Genomic DNA, 14,794 nt, shown 5'->3' on the forward strand with positions numbered 1-14,794 from the left:
TGAGAATAAAATCATTTCGGGAAGGTTTGCTAGAGCTGCTCCAGGGGTTTTAAACTGGATTTGCAGGGAGAGGGGAGCCAGAGTGTTCGAACAGATAGTGACGTGGTGGAGGATAAAAGTCATGCGAGAACTGCAAGTACAGTGCATAGAGTAAACCCAGAGCTAACATATAAAGAGGCTTTGTGAAAAAAGAAGCAGAATAAAGGGTGTGAGGGTAGTAAGGTAGAAGGGCTGATGTGTGTGCACTTCAATGCAAGAAACATCAGGAACAAAGGTGATGAACTGAGAGCTTGGATACATACAGGGAATTGTGATGTAGTGGCCTTTACACCAGGGCAGGAATGGATTCTCGATATTCCTGGAATTCAGTGGGAAAGGGGAGGATGAGTGGCCTGACTGGTCAGGGATACTATTACAGCTACAGAAAAGGAGGATAATGCAGCAGGATCCTCTTTTGTGTCAGTATGGGTGTAAGTCAGTAGTTATTGGGATTATTCAATGTTCCCCATGGGATCTGCAGAGATACCGAGGAGCAGATTGGGAGTCAGATTTAGAAAAGGCGCACAAATAACTGGGTTGTTATCATGGGTGATGTTAACTTCCCTAATATTTATTGGCACCTGCTTATTTCCAACGGTTTAGACGGGACAGAGTCCGTTAAGTGCGTCCAGGACGGATTCCTGTCACAGTATTTTGACAGGCCGACCTGGGGGAATGCCATGCTGGACCTAATATTAGGTAACGAACCGGGTCAGGTCACATATCTCTCAGTGGGTGAGCAGCTGGGGGAGAGTGACCACCTCTCCCTGGCCTTTAGCATTGTCATGAAAAAGGATAAAATCAGGGAGGATAGGATTGTTTTTTAATTGGGAAGGGCAAATTATGAGACTATAAAGCTAGAACATATAGCGAGTGTGAATTGGGATGATCTTTGTACAAGGAAATGTACTATGGACATGTGGTCGATGTTTAGTTATCACTTGCAGGATGTTAGGGGCAATGTTTTGAAGTTGAGTTAGATAAAGATTGGTAAGCTTATGGAACCATGGGTGACGAGTGAGGTGGAAAACCTAGTCAGGTGGAAGAAGGCAGCATAAATGAGGTTTAGGAAGCAAGGATCAGATGGGTCTATTGAGGAACGTAGGGTAGCAAGAAAGGATCTTAAGAAGGGGCTGAAGAGAGCAAGAAGTGCGCATGAGAACGCCTTGGCGAGAGGGGTAAAGGAAAACCCCAAGGCATTCTTCAATCATGTGAAGAACAAAGGAATGACAGGAGTGAAGATAGGACCGATTAGAGATAAAAATGGGATGATGTGACTGGAGGCTGTGGCAGTGAGCGAGGTCCTCAATGAATACGTCCCTTCGGTATTCACCAATGAGAGGGAAATTGATGACGGTGAGGGCAATATGAGTGAGGTCCATGTTTTGGAGCATGTTCATATTTACGGAGAGGAGGTCTTGGAACTATTAACATACATTACGACGGTTAAGTCCCCGCGGCCTGACGGAATATTCCCCAGGCTGCTCCACGAGGTGAGGGAAGAGATTGCTGAGCATCTGGCTAGGATCCTTATGTCCTCGTTGTCCACAGGGATGGTTCCGGAGGATTGGAGGGAGACGAGTGTTATCCCCTTGTTCAAAAAAGTTAGTTGGGATAGTCCGGATAATTATAGACCAGTGAGCCTTAAATCTGTGTTGGGAAATCTGTTGGAAAAGATTCATAGAGAACGGATCAATGGGCGTTTAGAGAATTATGTTCTGATCAGCGACAGAAAACATGGCTTTGTGAAGTGCAGATAGTGTCTAACAAGCCTGTGAGGAGGTGACCAGTCATAGAGGTGATGGTAATGCGGTGGATGTGAACTACATGGATTTTAGTGAGGCATTTGATAAGGATCAACACGGTAGGCTTATTTCGAAAGTCAGAAGGCATGGGATCCAGGGAAGTTTCACCTGGTGGATTCAAAATTAGCTTGCCTGCAGGAAGCAGAGTGACTTGGTGGGGGGAGTACATTCGAATTGGAGGGTTGTTACTAGTGGTGTCCCATTAGGTTCGGTTCTAGCACCCCTACGTTTCGTGTCCGTTATTAACCACCTGAGGGTGGAAGGGTGAGTTGGCAAGATTGCAGACGACATAAAGGCAGGTGCTGTTGTGGATAGTGTAGAGGATTGTCAACGATTGCAGAGATAAACATAGATGCAGAGATGAGCTGTGAATTAGCAGATGGAGTTTAACCGGGAGAAGAGTGAGGTGGTACACTTTGGAAGGACAAACTCCAAGGCAGAGTACAAAGTAAATGGCAGGATACGTGGTAGTGTGGAGGAGCAGAGGGATCTGGAGGTACATGTCCACAAATCCCAGAATGTTGCTTCACAGGTAGATAGGATTGTTAGGAAAGCTTATTCTGTGTTCGCTTTTATAAGTCATGGGATAGAGTTTAAGAGTCGCGAGGTAATGATGCAGCTCTGCGAAACTCTGGTTAGGCCACACTTGGAGTACAGTGTCCAGTTCTGTCGCCTCACGATAGGAACGATGTGGACGCGTTGGAAAGGGTACAGAGGAGATTTACCGGGATGCTGCCTGGTTTAGAGAGTATGCTTTATGTTCAGATATTAAGGGAGCTATGGCTTTACTCTTTGAAGAGGAGGAGGATGAGAGGAGACAGGATAGAGGTATACAAGATTTTAAGAGGAATAGGCAGAGCGGACAGCCAGCGCCTCTTCCCCAGGGCACCACTGCTCAATACAAGAGGATATGGCGTTAAGGTAAGGGGAGGGATATTCAAGGAGACTAATAAAGGAAGGGTTGTTTTACTCAGAGAGTGGTTGGTGCGTGGAATGCACTGCCTGAGTCAATGGTGGAGGCAGATAGATAGTGAAATTTAAGAGCCTACTAGACAGGTATATGTAGGAAGTTAAAGTAGGTGTATTTATGGGAGGCAGGGTTTAGGTGTAGGCGCAAGATTGTGGGCAGAAAGGCCTGTACTAAACTGAATTATTCTATGTTCTCTAACACGGACACACACCTAACCGTTATAAAAAAAAACACGGCATTTACCGTAACACATTCAAGATTCATGCTGACACTGACGGTGTAGCACGGTCACGACCTTCAACGAAACACAGTCCGCGACACTGACACGACCCTCGCCGTGACACACACCTGTCAGGCACACTGATCGCAACGTTCCCCTCACTGTAATATCGACATGACCCTGCCGCTGTTACTGATAAACTCCTCAATGGGACACCGATACACACCTCACAGTGACACCGACACGCTCTTCACCGTGACACTGAGGTACCGTACACCGTGACATCTTCACGCTCCACAGTGATCCGCTCCGCCCCGCATCGTGACAAACACTCAGAAGTCAGTGTAAGACCCCTCACCGAGACAGTATCACCCCTGAACATAACACTGATGCCCCGCTCACTGAGGCAATTATCCACACCTCACCCTGACGCAGATAAACCCCTTAACGTGATACCGACACCTAAATTCACAATGACACCGACGTAGTATTTTCTGTGACACCGACACACACCTCAGCGTGACCCTCTCTCAAACACCGTGGCCATGACATGTCCCTCACCATGACACAGACATACCCCTCTCCGTGAGACCAGCACTCCCCACACAAATGCACAAATATTCCACCCACAGTGACACCACCAGCACTGTGACATTTCCCTCGCTTTCAGATCGAGATACACTTCATTCTGAGCCGGTACAACTCTCGCCGTAGCACACAAACTCCTATTATAGTGACATCGACACTTCCGTCACAGCAACGTGAACATGCCCTGCACGATACTGACGCAGACCCCCCATGGTAATAACAACGAAACCGTTACCGGGACATTGATATACCCCTCAGCGTGACAAAGACACTCATCAAGGTGGCGCCGACGCCTCTCACTGTGCCACCAGCACATCCTTCACTGTGACACCCTTCACCGTGACACTGACACAACACTCTCTGTGACCCGTTCGGTAGCGTGACGCTGACTCACGTGTCACTGTAAACGCGAAACATCCCTCACCATCTCTCTCAGTAACACAGATTCGTCAGTCTCAGATCACATGTGACCGAAACTTCCAGCTCTTTTGGGAAGAGTATCACGAGATGAACAGGACCCAGCGCCAATGTCGACGACAAGTCCATGAGTTAAACTCAACCCTTGAATCCACAATATCGGAGAATTCCCACCTGGATCTCTCCCGGAGAACCTGTCTCAAGAATCTTTCGGAGCTCAACTCTAATCTGTCCGATCTTAAACGAATGCACAGCGTTCTCCGTCACCAGTTCACTGAGATGGAAACGAAGTACAGATCTGTCAATGGAACCAAGGCTCAAATCTGTGAATTGTTGACCAGCAGAAAAGGTGAGACATCATCCCCCTCTTTCACCCGTTCCTCATCACAGTGCAGGGATAGAGAAAGGAAGCGTCACTCTGTGCTTGATATCGGGAGTGTGTGAAGAGGTGTTATGGAGGATAATTCACTTTGTGTTTGACCCGGTGAGTGTGTGATGGGACTGCGTGGAGGAAGTTTCACTCTGTCACTGAATCCAGGAGAATCTGATGGGACGTTGTGGAGTTGGATTCACTCTATGCATGACAGCGGGATTCTGTGATGGGACAGTGCCCAGGGAAATTAATTTCATGTATGACCGCTGAAGTGTGATATTCACCGTGGAGAGACAGTTTCACTCTGAATCCGTGAGTTTGTGACGGGACGGTGCAGCGGGGGCTTCACTCTGTGTCTAGAATCCGGAGTGTTTAAAGGGATCCTTGAGAGAGAGCGTCGGTGTCTGAATCCGGGAGTGTGTGATCGGACAGTGCAGAGGGATGTTCTATCTATGTAACACCGAATTGTGTGCTTGGATATTCTGGAGGGAGTCTGACCCCGTGACTGTGCCATGGGAGGAGGTGGGCGAAACTACGCTTTGTGTGAGAACATAGGGGAATGTGATGGGACGGTTCAGAGAGAGCTTCACACTGTGGCTCACCAGGAAGTGTGTGATGGGACGTAAGGAGGGAGATTCACACTGTGTTAGACACGGAATTGTGTGATTGGACCGTATGGAGGCAGCTTCCCTCTGTGTCTGACACTTTGCTCTGTAGTGTGTTGAGAAGCTGTAGAGGGCCAATCACTCTCCCTCTGAGACAGCGGGAGAGTTTAAAAAGCGAGCAGATTGAGAGGGGGGAGGTATTTTCTTCGGCAGTTTGAACGGGGCACGACTGCGCATGCGCGTGGAAGTCGGCCTCTGAGACAACGGGGGAGTTTAAAAAGAGAACAGATTAAAGGCGAGGGAAAGAGAATAGTCAGGAAGAGCAGAGTGCATCTGTGGCCGTTCCAATCAATAATAAGTATACCGTTTTGCACACTGTTGGTGAGGACGGAGTGGTCACGTTGGAGTGGTCACGTCTCTGGCACCGAGACTGGACCCTGAGCTCAGAAGGGAAGTAGGGAAAGGAGGAAAGGAGTAATGATAGGGCATTCAACACTTATGGGGGGGAGATAAGGGTTTCCGTAGGAGAGATCGAGAATCTCGAATGGCCTGTTGCCTCGCTGGTGCGCGATATCTCGGGTCAAGTTCTCAGTATTCTCCAGAGGGAGGGTGAGCAGCCAAATGTCGTGCTCCATGCAGGGACCAATGACGGGGATGTGAAGAATTAGGTGGTCCTGCTGACAGACTTTTGGGAGTCAGGTGCAAAGGTGAATGACAGGCCCGCCATGGTTGCATTCTCGGGATTGCTGCCAGTGCCGCGTTCCAGTTAGGCTACAAATAGGAAGATGATGAAGCTAAATACGTGTCTAAGGAGTTGGTGCAGGACGGAGGGTTTCATGTTTCTGGACAATTGTCCCTCGTTCTAGGGAAGGTGGGAACTGTTCAGACGGGACGGGTTCCGCCTGAACGGGTGGGGGACATATCTTTGCCGGAAGTTTTGCGAGTGAAGCTCTGGGAGGCTGAAACTAGTTTTGTATGGGGAAGGGGGGCAGAGTGTTACAGCAGAGAGTGAGGTGGTGACAAATAAAAGGCATGCGAGAACTGCAAGTATAGGGCAAGGAGTAAAGCCAGAACTAACATATAGAGAGGCTTTGGGGAGAGGCAAAGAGAACACAGGGTGTAAATGTAGTAAGGTAGAAGAGCTAAAGTGCATGTACTTCAATGCAAGAAGCATCAGGAACAAAGGTGATGAACTGAAAGCTTTGATACATACATGGAACTATGATGTAGTGGCCATTACAGAGACTCGACTGGCAGTAGGGTAGGAACGGATTCTCAATATTCCTACAATTCAGTGTTTTAAAAGGGATAGAGAGGAGGGGAGGGGAGGACCGTGGCATTACTGGTCAGGGATACTATTATTGCTACGGAAAGAGAGGGTAATGCAGCAGGATCGACTTTTGAGTCAGTATGGGTGGAGGTCAGGAGCAGGAAGGGAGCAGTTACTCTTCTGGGGGTATTCTACAGGCCCACTGGGAGCAGCAGAGATACAGAGGAGTAGATTGGGAGGCAGTTTGGAAAGGTGCATAAATAACAGGGTTGTTAACATGGGTGACATTATCATCCCTAATATTGATTGGCACCTGATTAGTTTCCATTGTTTACCCGGGACAGTGTTTGTTAAGTGCGTCCAGGACGGATTCCTGTCATAGTATTTTGACAGGCCGACCGGGAGGAATGCCATCCTAGATATAATATTATGTAAAGAACCGGGTCAGGTCACAGATCTGTCAGTGGGTGAGAATCTGGGGGACAGTGACCACTGCTCCCCGGCCTTTAGCATTATCACGGAAAAGGATAGAATCAGGGAGGAAATGAATATTTTTAACTGGGAAGGGCAAATTATGAGACTATCAGCCCAGAATTTATACCGGGTGCGAATTGGGATGATGCTGTCTCAGGGAAATCTATTATGGACATGTGGTCGATATTTAAGGATCTTTTGCAGGATGTTAGAGATAAATTTGTCCCGGTGAGGAAGATAAAGAATGGTAGGTGAAGGAACCATGGGTGACAAGTGAAGTGGAGAATCTAGTCAGATGGAAGAAGGCAGCATACATCAGGTTTAGGAAGCAAGGATCAGATGGGTCTATTGAGGAACATTGGGTAGCAGGATAGGACCTTAAGAAGGGACTGAGAAGAGCAGGAAGGGGTTATGATAAGGCCTTGGCGAGTATGGCAAAGAAAAACCCCAAGGTATTCTTCAATTATGTGAAGAACAGGAGGATGACAGGAGTGAAGATAGGACTGATTAGAGATAAAGGAAGGAAGGTGTGCCTGGAGGCTGTGGAGGTGAGCGAGGTCCTCAATGAATACTTCTGTTCGGTACTCACAAATGAGATGGAACATGATGACGGTGAGGACAATATGACTGAGGTTGATGTTCTGGAACATGTTGATATTAAGGGAGAGGAAGTGTTGTAGCTGTTAAAACACATTAGGACGGATAGGTCCCCGGGGCCTGACGGAATATTGCCCAGGCTGCTCCAGGAGGCGAGGGAGGAGATTGCCGAGCCTCTGTCTAGGATCCTTATGTGATTGCATGGCGCGGAGGGAGCTTCTCTTTTTCTGACCCCTGTGGTGTGTGATCTCACCGGGTAGAAGGAACATCATGCTGTGCCTGACCACGGGAGAGTATGATGGGACCGTGAAACAAGAGCTTGTTTCTTCGTCTAGCCCCAAGAGAGTGTGACGTGACGTTGTGGATGGAACCCAAGTTTGTGTCGGCCCAATCAGGAAGTGTATGATTGAATCGTCTTCAGGGACCTTCCCTCCATAACTGACTTCTGGATCTTGTTATGGGACGGTGCCGAGGTATTTGCATCGCGTGTCTAATGTCGGGATATGTGATGGGACGGTGCGGAGGGAGGTTCACTCTATGCCTGGCTGCAGGTGTGTGTTATGGAACGGTGCGACAGCAGCGGCACCTGCTGTCTGATTCCAGGATGGGACTGTGGTGGGAGGTTGACTTTTTCTGATCCAAGTTGTTGTAGTGGGTGTTATGGCGGGATATTCACTGTTTTCTTTTTTTTTTGTTCCTGATTTGGAGAGCACACGTGTCCTCAGAACTGGATCGGAAACGGAGATCGGTGTTATTTCATATACTCCTTGGAGAAACCTTATGATGGAGCGAGGGAACATTGTTCAAACTTTGATGCAAGGCTCCTGGAAATAAATTCAAATGAGGAAGCGGTATGTGACTCCTGGGGTCTAAAATAGATTGAATCGGTCCACACCGTCCCATCACACACTCCCGGGGTCAGACACAAAGTGAATCTCCCTCCACACGGTCCCATCAAACTCTCCCGCGGTCAGACACACAATGAAACTCCCTCCACACCTTCCCATCACACACTCCCGGGGTCAGACACAGAGTGAATCTCCATCAACACCGTCCCATCACACACTCCCGGGGTCAGACACAGAGTGAATCTCACTCCACACCGTCCCAACACACACTCCCGGGGTCAGACACAGAGTGCATCTCTCTCCACACCGTCCCATCACACACTCCCGGGGTCAGACACACAGTGAAACTCCCTCCACACCGTCCCATCACACTCTCCCGGCGTCAGACACAGAGTGAATCTCCCTCCACACCGTCCCATCACACACTCCCGTGGTCAGACACAGCGTGTATCTCCCTTCACACCGTCCCATCACATACTCCCGGGGTCAGACACACAGTGAAACTCCCACTAGAAGCAGAATCAGAATCACGTTTATTATCACCGGCATGTGATGTGAAATTTGTTAATTTAGCAGCAGCAGTTCAATGCAATACATAATCTAACAGAGGATGAAAAAATAATAATTAACATTTTAAAAAATGCACATTAATCGAAGGGATTTAATTTCACAGGAATTTGTTTCCATCTCTGTCGGAGAAGAATCCAGAACTTACTGGATTGGAAAATGCAGAGACGGGTGAGGTTTGTACTGCTGCAGGTCGGTGCTGTGGGAGGGCCACGAGGCCGTGCAGAGAGAGTCGGGCAGTGGGATTAGTTTTCAGACCAACACGAGGCTCTGGGTCTGTGGGATAAGTTTGGTGTCTGACACAGGGCTGTCAGAAGAATAGGACAGTGGGATTAGTTTGTTGACTGATACATGGTTGCCGAAACAGGGTGGGGAAGAGGGATTGATTTGGGAACTGACTCCGGATTGCAGGGGAGAGCGCAGTAGTGGGATTCCTACGGCCATGGATCCGCGGCTGTGGGGGGAGCGCGGTATCATGCGATATTTTACAGAGGCTGACAGGGGTCTGTGTCGATGGCACAGATTAGTGAGATTAGTTTGGCGACGGTCTCCGGTTGTCTACTGGATCTGATTTGTCTCTTTTGAAATTGTCTCTCCCCCTTTCATAGGAATGTGGCCTCTTATGTTCTGTACGCGATGTTCTATGGATCGCCCAACTGCAGTAAGTGTGACTCGTACAGTTACATTTACAATTGCAAAAGGAAACACAGATTCATCTGCGAGAAATCGGCGTATTTATACCCGGATATTCCAGAAGAGATCCAAGGTCTCTGTCAATAGCCTGTCGGGTCGACTTCAATCAAGTGACTACACCCCACTACTCCCCACTCAATCTACCTCACCCACACTCCCCCATCCTTTCAACCCCACCCACCCTCTCTTCCCTTCCTTCCTACCCTTGTCTACTCCTCGACTCGTATCCCTATTCTCCCCACTACTCTTCCTCGCCCCCTCTGGTGCACAGCTCCGCTCTCTGCCCCACTTCCTCCATTTGCTCCCCCTTGCTACTCCTTTTCTCTTTTTCCCCTCCTTCTCTCTAACTCATTCCCTTTCCACCCCTCCTCTCCCCGTCGGATCCCATTCTCTGCCTCCCCTCTCTCCGTTCTCTCCACACACTCTTACCTCAATTCTGTGCACTCTGGTTCTCAATTCCCCAACCCCGGGGAAAAGACAATGCACATTCACCCTATCCCTGCCTGTCCTGGCTTCCTACACATGCTCCAAGGAATATAGACACATTATTCTTGTCTTCTCACCTTAACTCGGACACTCGAGTCCCGCACCATCCCCGTAAATCGCCCTCTGCACTCTTCCAGCTCAGTGGCATCTTTGCTACAGGAGGGCGATCAGAACTGAACACTGCCCTCCAAGCGCGGCCTCACCGACGTCGTATACAAATTCAGCGTGACCTGAGCACGCTGAAAATTGTAAACTTAACGTAAATTGGGGAAATTAATAAATACTGCAATGAAGGTGAATACCGCGGGAGTGTTCAAGTGTTCAGGGAGCGTTCTCAAACTGATGGCGGAGGGGAAGCAACTGTTTGTAAATTGTTGAGTTTTCAGGCTCCTGTACCCCTCCCCGATGGTACCGATGAGCACAGGGCATTTACCGGCTGGAGGGGGTCCTCGCTGATGAATGTTGTCTTCCCGAGGCATTCCTTCTTGAACATGTCCTCGATGGGGGGGGAGGTTTGTGCCCGTGATGGGGTTGGCTGAGCCCAGAACCCTCTGCAGCCTCTGGCGACCTTCTGCGTTGCAGCCTCCACACCAGGCGGCGATGCGACAAGCCAGAGTGCTCCTTGCCGTACTTCCTGCGAAATTTGCGTGTCTTTAATGAGAGACCAAATCTCGCAAACTGCATACGCTGTAATCCCTTCTGCACCGAGAGAGATATGGATGATAGTGAAGGCAAGTGCAGAGTATGGTCTGGAATACAGTTCGATTCAGATTCGAAACAAACAAGAGGACAGTGAAGAAATCCAAAGACAAAATCACAAACAACAGTAAAGGATATGGATCTCCTACGGTTGAGCACTGAGTGCTCGGCTCAAGGCCTTCACCGACAGACATTCCATGAAGCAATGTTGGCAGGTAATAATTGTTAGTCTGAGCCTTAAAGGGAAGGTGAAAGCTAATCACACTCCGGGGAATGAGAATGCCGAAGCTGGGTTGCCTGCCTCTGTTCAGTCGGGAACATGTCATCTTCTTCGTGTTTGAATCAATGTATTATCTCCACCCAGATGGATTCAACACTCTACTCCTTAGATCTCTCAGTATATTGTCTCTCACTATCGCTCTGATCTCATCCTTAATTAAGAGCGCTCACCCAACTCCTTGACCTTTCTGCTTATCTTTACGTATTACTTGATATCCTTGGATATTAATTTCCCAATGTTCTCCACCCAGCAACTACGTCTCTATAATGGTCACTAAATCATTCAATTTTTTCTGATTTCTGCCCAATTCACTGACCTTATTTGGAAAACTACGGACATTCAGATAAACTGCCTTTACACTCATTGCGCTTTTAAAATCATGCCATCTTTCTCGCTTTACACTTGTTTTCTTCGCTTCACTACACTCCACTCTTACTTTTCTCTTTATCTTTTGATTTTACTTCATCTTTATCCACACTTCTCAGTTTACTTTATCCATGCTCCGCCAATCTATTGAACACATTCCCTCGTTATGAGACTCTCTGGGATCCAGTGTCCATCCCGGTTCAGGTGCAGCCCGTCCCATTGGAATAGCTCCCTCCTTCCCCAATACTGGTGCCAATTTTCCATGAAATCAAAGCCACTTCTCCGACTCCAAACTTTGATCCACGTGTTTAACTCTAATCTTCTTTACCGTAAGCCAATTTCACGTGGTTGAGTCTGTAACCAGGAGATTATCTCCTTTTTGGTTTAGCTCCTTTTAAAAATCCGTAGCTGCTTAATTCCCTCAGCAGAATCTTTTACCTCGATCTACCGATGTGTTGCACATACACAATGACTTGGTTTCCACCGCCGCCTGCTGCAAGGAATTCCTCTAATCACCCCTCGTGGCAGAATAAATCCCTCCGAACCTACCTTCTAAATTCTCATCCCTGCATGCTGAGGCTGTCCCCGCAGGCCTTTGTCCGAACCCTACCATCTCTCTCTCTCCATTCACTCTATCGAGGACTTTCAACATTTGATGGGTTTCAATGACGTCACCACTCATTAATCTGAACCCCAGAATGTACAGGCCCAGGTTCATCAAACGCTCCTCAATCCCGGAATCATTTTCGCGAAACTCCATTTCACCCTTCACAACGTCAACACATCCTTCCCTACATAAGGTCCAAAAATAGGTCCATAATACCCCAGATCAGGCCTCCGAAAAACGCCTTAAATTTAAATGATCGTCGTTATATGTTAGTCCTCTGGAAAGCAATGAGACCGTTGTATTTGCCTTCCTCACCACCGACTCCAATAAATTAACCTTAAGGAAATCCTGCACAAGGACTCCCAAATCCCTTTCGGCCGGACATTGTTGAATTTTCTCTCCATTTCGAAAATAGTCTGCACTTTTATTTATTCTACCGAATTGCAAGACCATACACTTCCCGGCACTCTATTCCGTCAGCCATCGCTTTGCCCATTTCCGCAATCGGTCTCAGCCCTTTTGTAGCCCCTCTGCTACTTGAACCCTACCGGTGGATGGGAAATGTTATGGCCAGTCTGCACTGAATGTGGTTTCCCGATGAGGAAGTTAAACATTCGGTTGCACAGGGAGATACACGGAACCAGGATTTGGAGCTTGTTGATTATAACTGAGGAAATGATTGTGCTGAACGATGAGCTGTTGTCAATAAACCGCAGCCTGATGGAGATATTCCAATTCTCCGGAAGGTCCGAGGCCGCTTGGACGCAGGACAGTCAAGCCACTGCAGACCTCTTCTGGAGAGAGACAAGGTCAACGGAGTCAACGTGTTGGGCTCAGCACAGATGCTAACATCCAGGAAATTTTCAAATAATTCGAGAGGCTTTCCGGGTGATGGATTGAACATACAGGGAGGTAGTTACACGCACGGTGCAGGACACAAGAAACTGTAGCTAGCACGAGGGGGCGCTGTTTTAATCTGCTTGGAAGCGGTTACAGTGGAGATGTCAGGGTTTTTTTTTGTTTACGCAGTGTGCGTGGAACTGGCTGCCGGCGCTAGTGGCTGTGGCGGATACGATAGGGACTTTTAAGAGGCTCGTGGACAGGGGCATGGAGCCTCGAAAATATAGTGTTATGGGTTACCCTTGGTAATTTCCAAGATAAGAGCATTTTCGGCAATGCTTTGTGGGCCGATGGGACTGTGTTGTGCTGTTTGTTGATCGGAAATGTTGTGACCGAGCTACACTGACTGTGGTTTCCCAATGGGGAAGTCAGACATTCTGTTGCAGAGGGAGATGCACTGCCCCGGATGCGGAGATTGTTGATAAGAACTGAGGAAATGATTGTGCTGAACTCTGAGCTGTTGTTAATAAACAGCAGCCCGATGTGGGTGTTGCAATTGTCCAGATTGTCCAAGGCCAAATGGAAAGCAAGTCAGATCGTGTTCCATTTGGCTACCAATGGCATGGCTAGGACGAGTGAGAAGGGGGTAGAGGGATAAAGGTTAATGGGCAGGATCTCCAGGGTAGTGATCTCAGTATTGAAACCCGAGCACCGTGCTCGCCGGGCCAGACCCAGTGAGATTATACAGTTTACACTCATGGGTGTCAACTAGTTCCAGAGGGATGGGACCAGAGTGCCAGAACAGTTATCGGAGAGGCTGTGGAGACGGATGGTGATAAGAACTCACACAGAGGTGGTAATCAGATGATTGAGATCAGTGTAAATATTGTCCTGGGCTGCACACATTTCAATGAAGAAGGATCGACATTGGCTGAAAATAGTGCTGAAGATGAGGTAACTGGTTTTACAAACCGAGGCAATTTGTACTGAGGAGAGGCTGTTGAGGGGGAGACATTGCAGTCAATGGTCTGAGATGCATGGTAAATTGTGGACACCATCGAAAAGGATGAATACGGGACTGAAGGCATTAACGTGCGGATTATAATGGATAAAGTAATGTTTAAGTGGCAGGAGGCAAAGAGTGGGAATGAACGGGGACTTATTTAGGTTTACTGCCGGTGGCTCTGCAGGGGCTCTGACAGGAATATTTCAAATGTCATTAGAAACGGGGATGGTGTCGGAGGATTGGCGAATTGCTCATCTGGTTCCATTGTTTAATAAGGATTCTAAGAGTAAACCTAGCAATTATCGGCCTGTCTGTTTGACGTCAGTGGTGGGTAAATTATTGGAAAGTATCCTTAGAGTTGGCATATATAATTATCTGAATAGACAGGATCTGATTCGGAACAGTCTAATTGGATTTGTGCGCGGAACGTCATGTTTGACAAAACCTATTGAATTTTTTGAAGAGCTTACAGGTAAAGTTGACGAGGGTTAAGCAGTGGATTTTGTCTATATGGACTTCAGTAAGGCCTCTGACAAGGTTCCACACGGAAGCTAATTTAGGAAGGTTCAATCGTTAGGTATTAATATTGAAGTAGTAAATGGATTCAATAGTGGCTGGATGGGAGATGACAGAGTGTAATGGTGGATAAATGTTTGTCAGGTTGGAGGCCGGTGTCTAGTGGGGTGCCTCAGGGATCTGTACTGGGTCCAATGTTGTTTGTCATATACATTAATGATCTGGATGATGGGATGGTAAATTATATTAGTAAATAGGCAGATGATATTAAGATAGGTGGCGTTGTGTATAATGAAGTCGGTTTTCAAAGCTTGCAGAGAGATTTAGTCTAGTTAGAATAGGGGGCTGCAAGATGGCAAATGGAGTTTAATGTTGATAAGTGTGAGGTGCTACTTTTTTGCTGGGACTAATCAAAATAACTCATACATGGTAAATGGTAGGGCATTGGGGAATGCAGTCGAATAGAGTTATCTAGGAATAATGGTGCACAGTTCCCTGAAGGTGGAATCGCATGAGGAGAGGGTGGTG

General features: G+C 47.8%; 1 long non-coding RNA gene across 1 annotated transcript; it reads left to right on the forward strand.

Annotated features, from left to right (window-relative positions):
* The first annotated feature begins 8,068 nt into the window (after positions 1-8,068).
* Positions 8,069-10,216, forward strand: LOC140723753 (uncharacterized). Its single transcript, XR_012097959.1, has 3 exons — positions 8,069-8,209; positions 8,880-8,944; positions 9,382-10,216. It is a non-coding gene; the product is annotated as an uncharacterized lncRNA (long non-coding RNA).
* Positions 10,217-14,794: the final 4,578 nt, after the last annotated feature.

The sequence above is a fragment of the Hemitrygon akajei genome, unplaced genomic scaffold, assembly GCF_048418815.1.
Source record: "Hemitrygon akajei unplaced genomic scaffold, sHemAka1.3 Scf000132, whole genome shotgun sequence".
NCBI lineage: Eukaryota > Metazoa > Chordata > Chondrichthyes > Myliobatiformes > Dasyatidae > Hemitrygon > Hemitrygon akajei.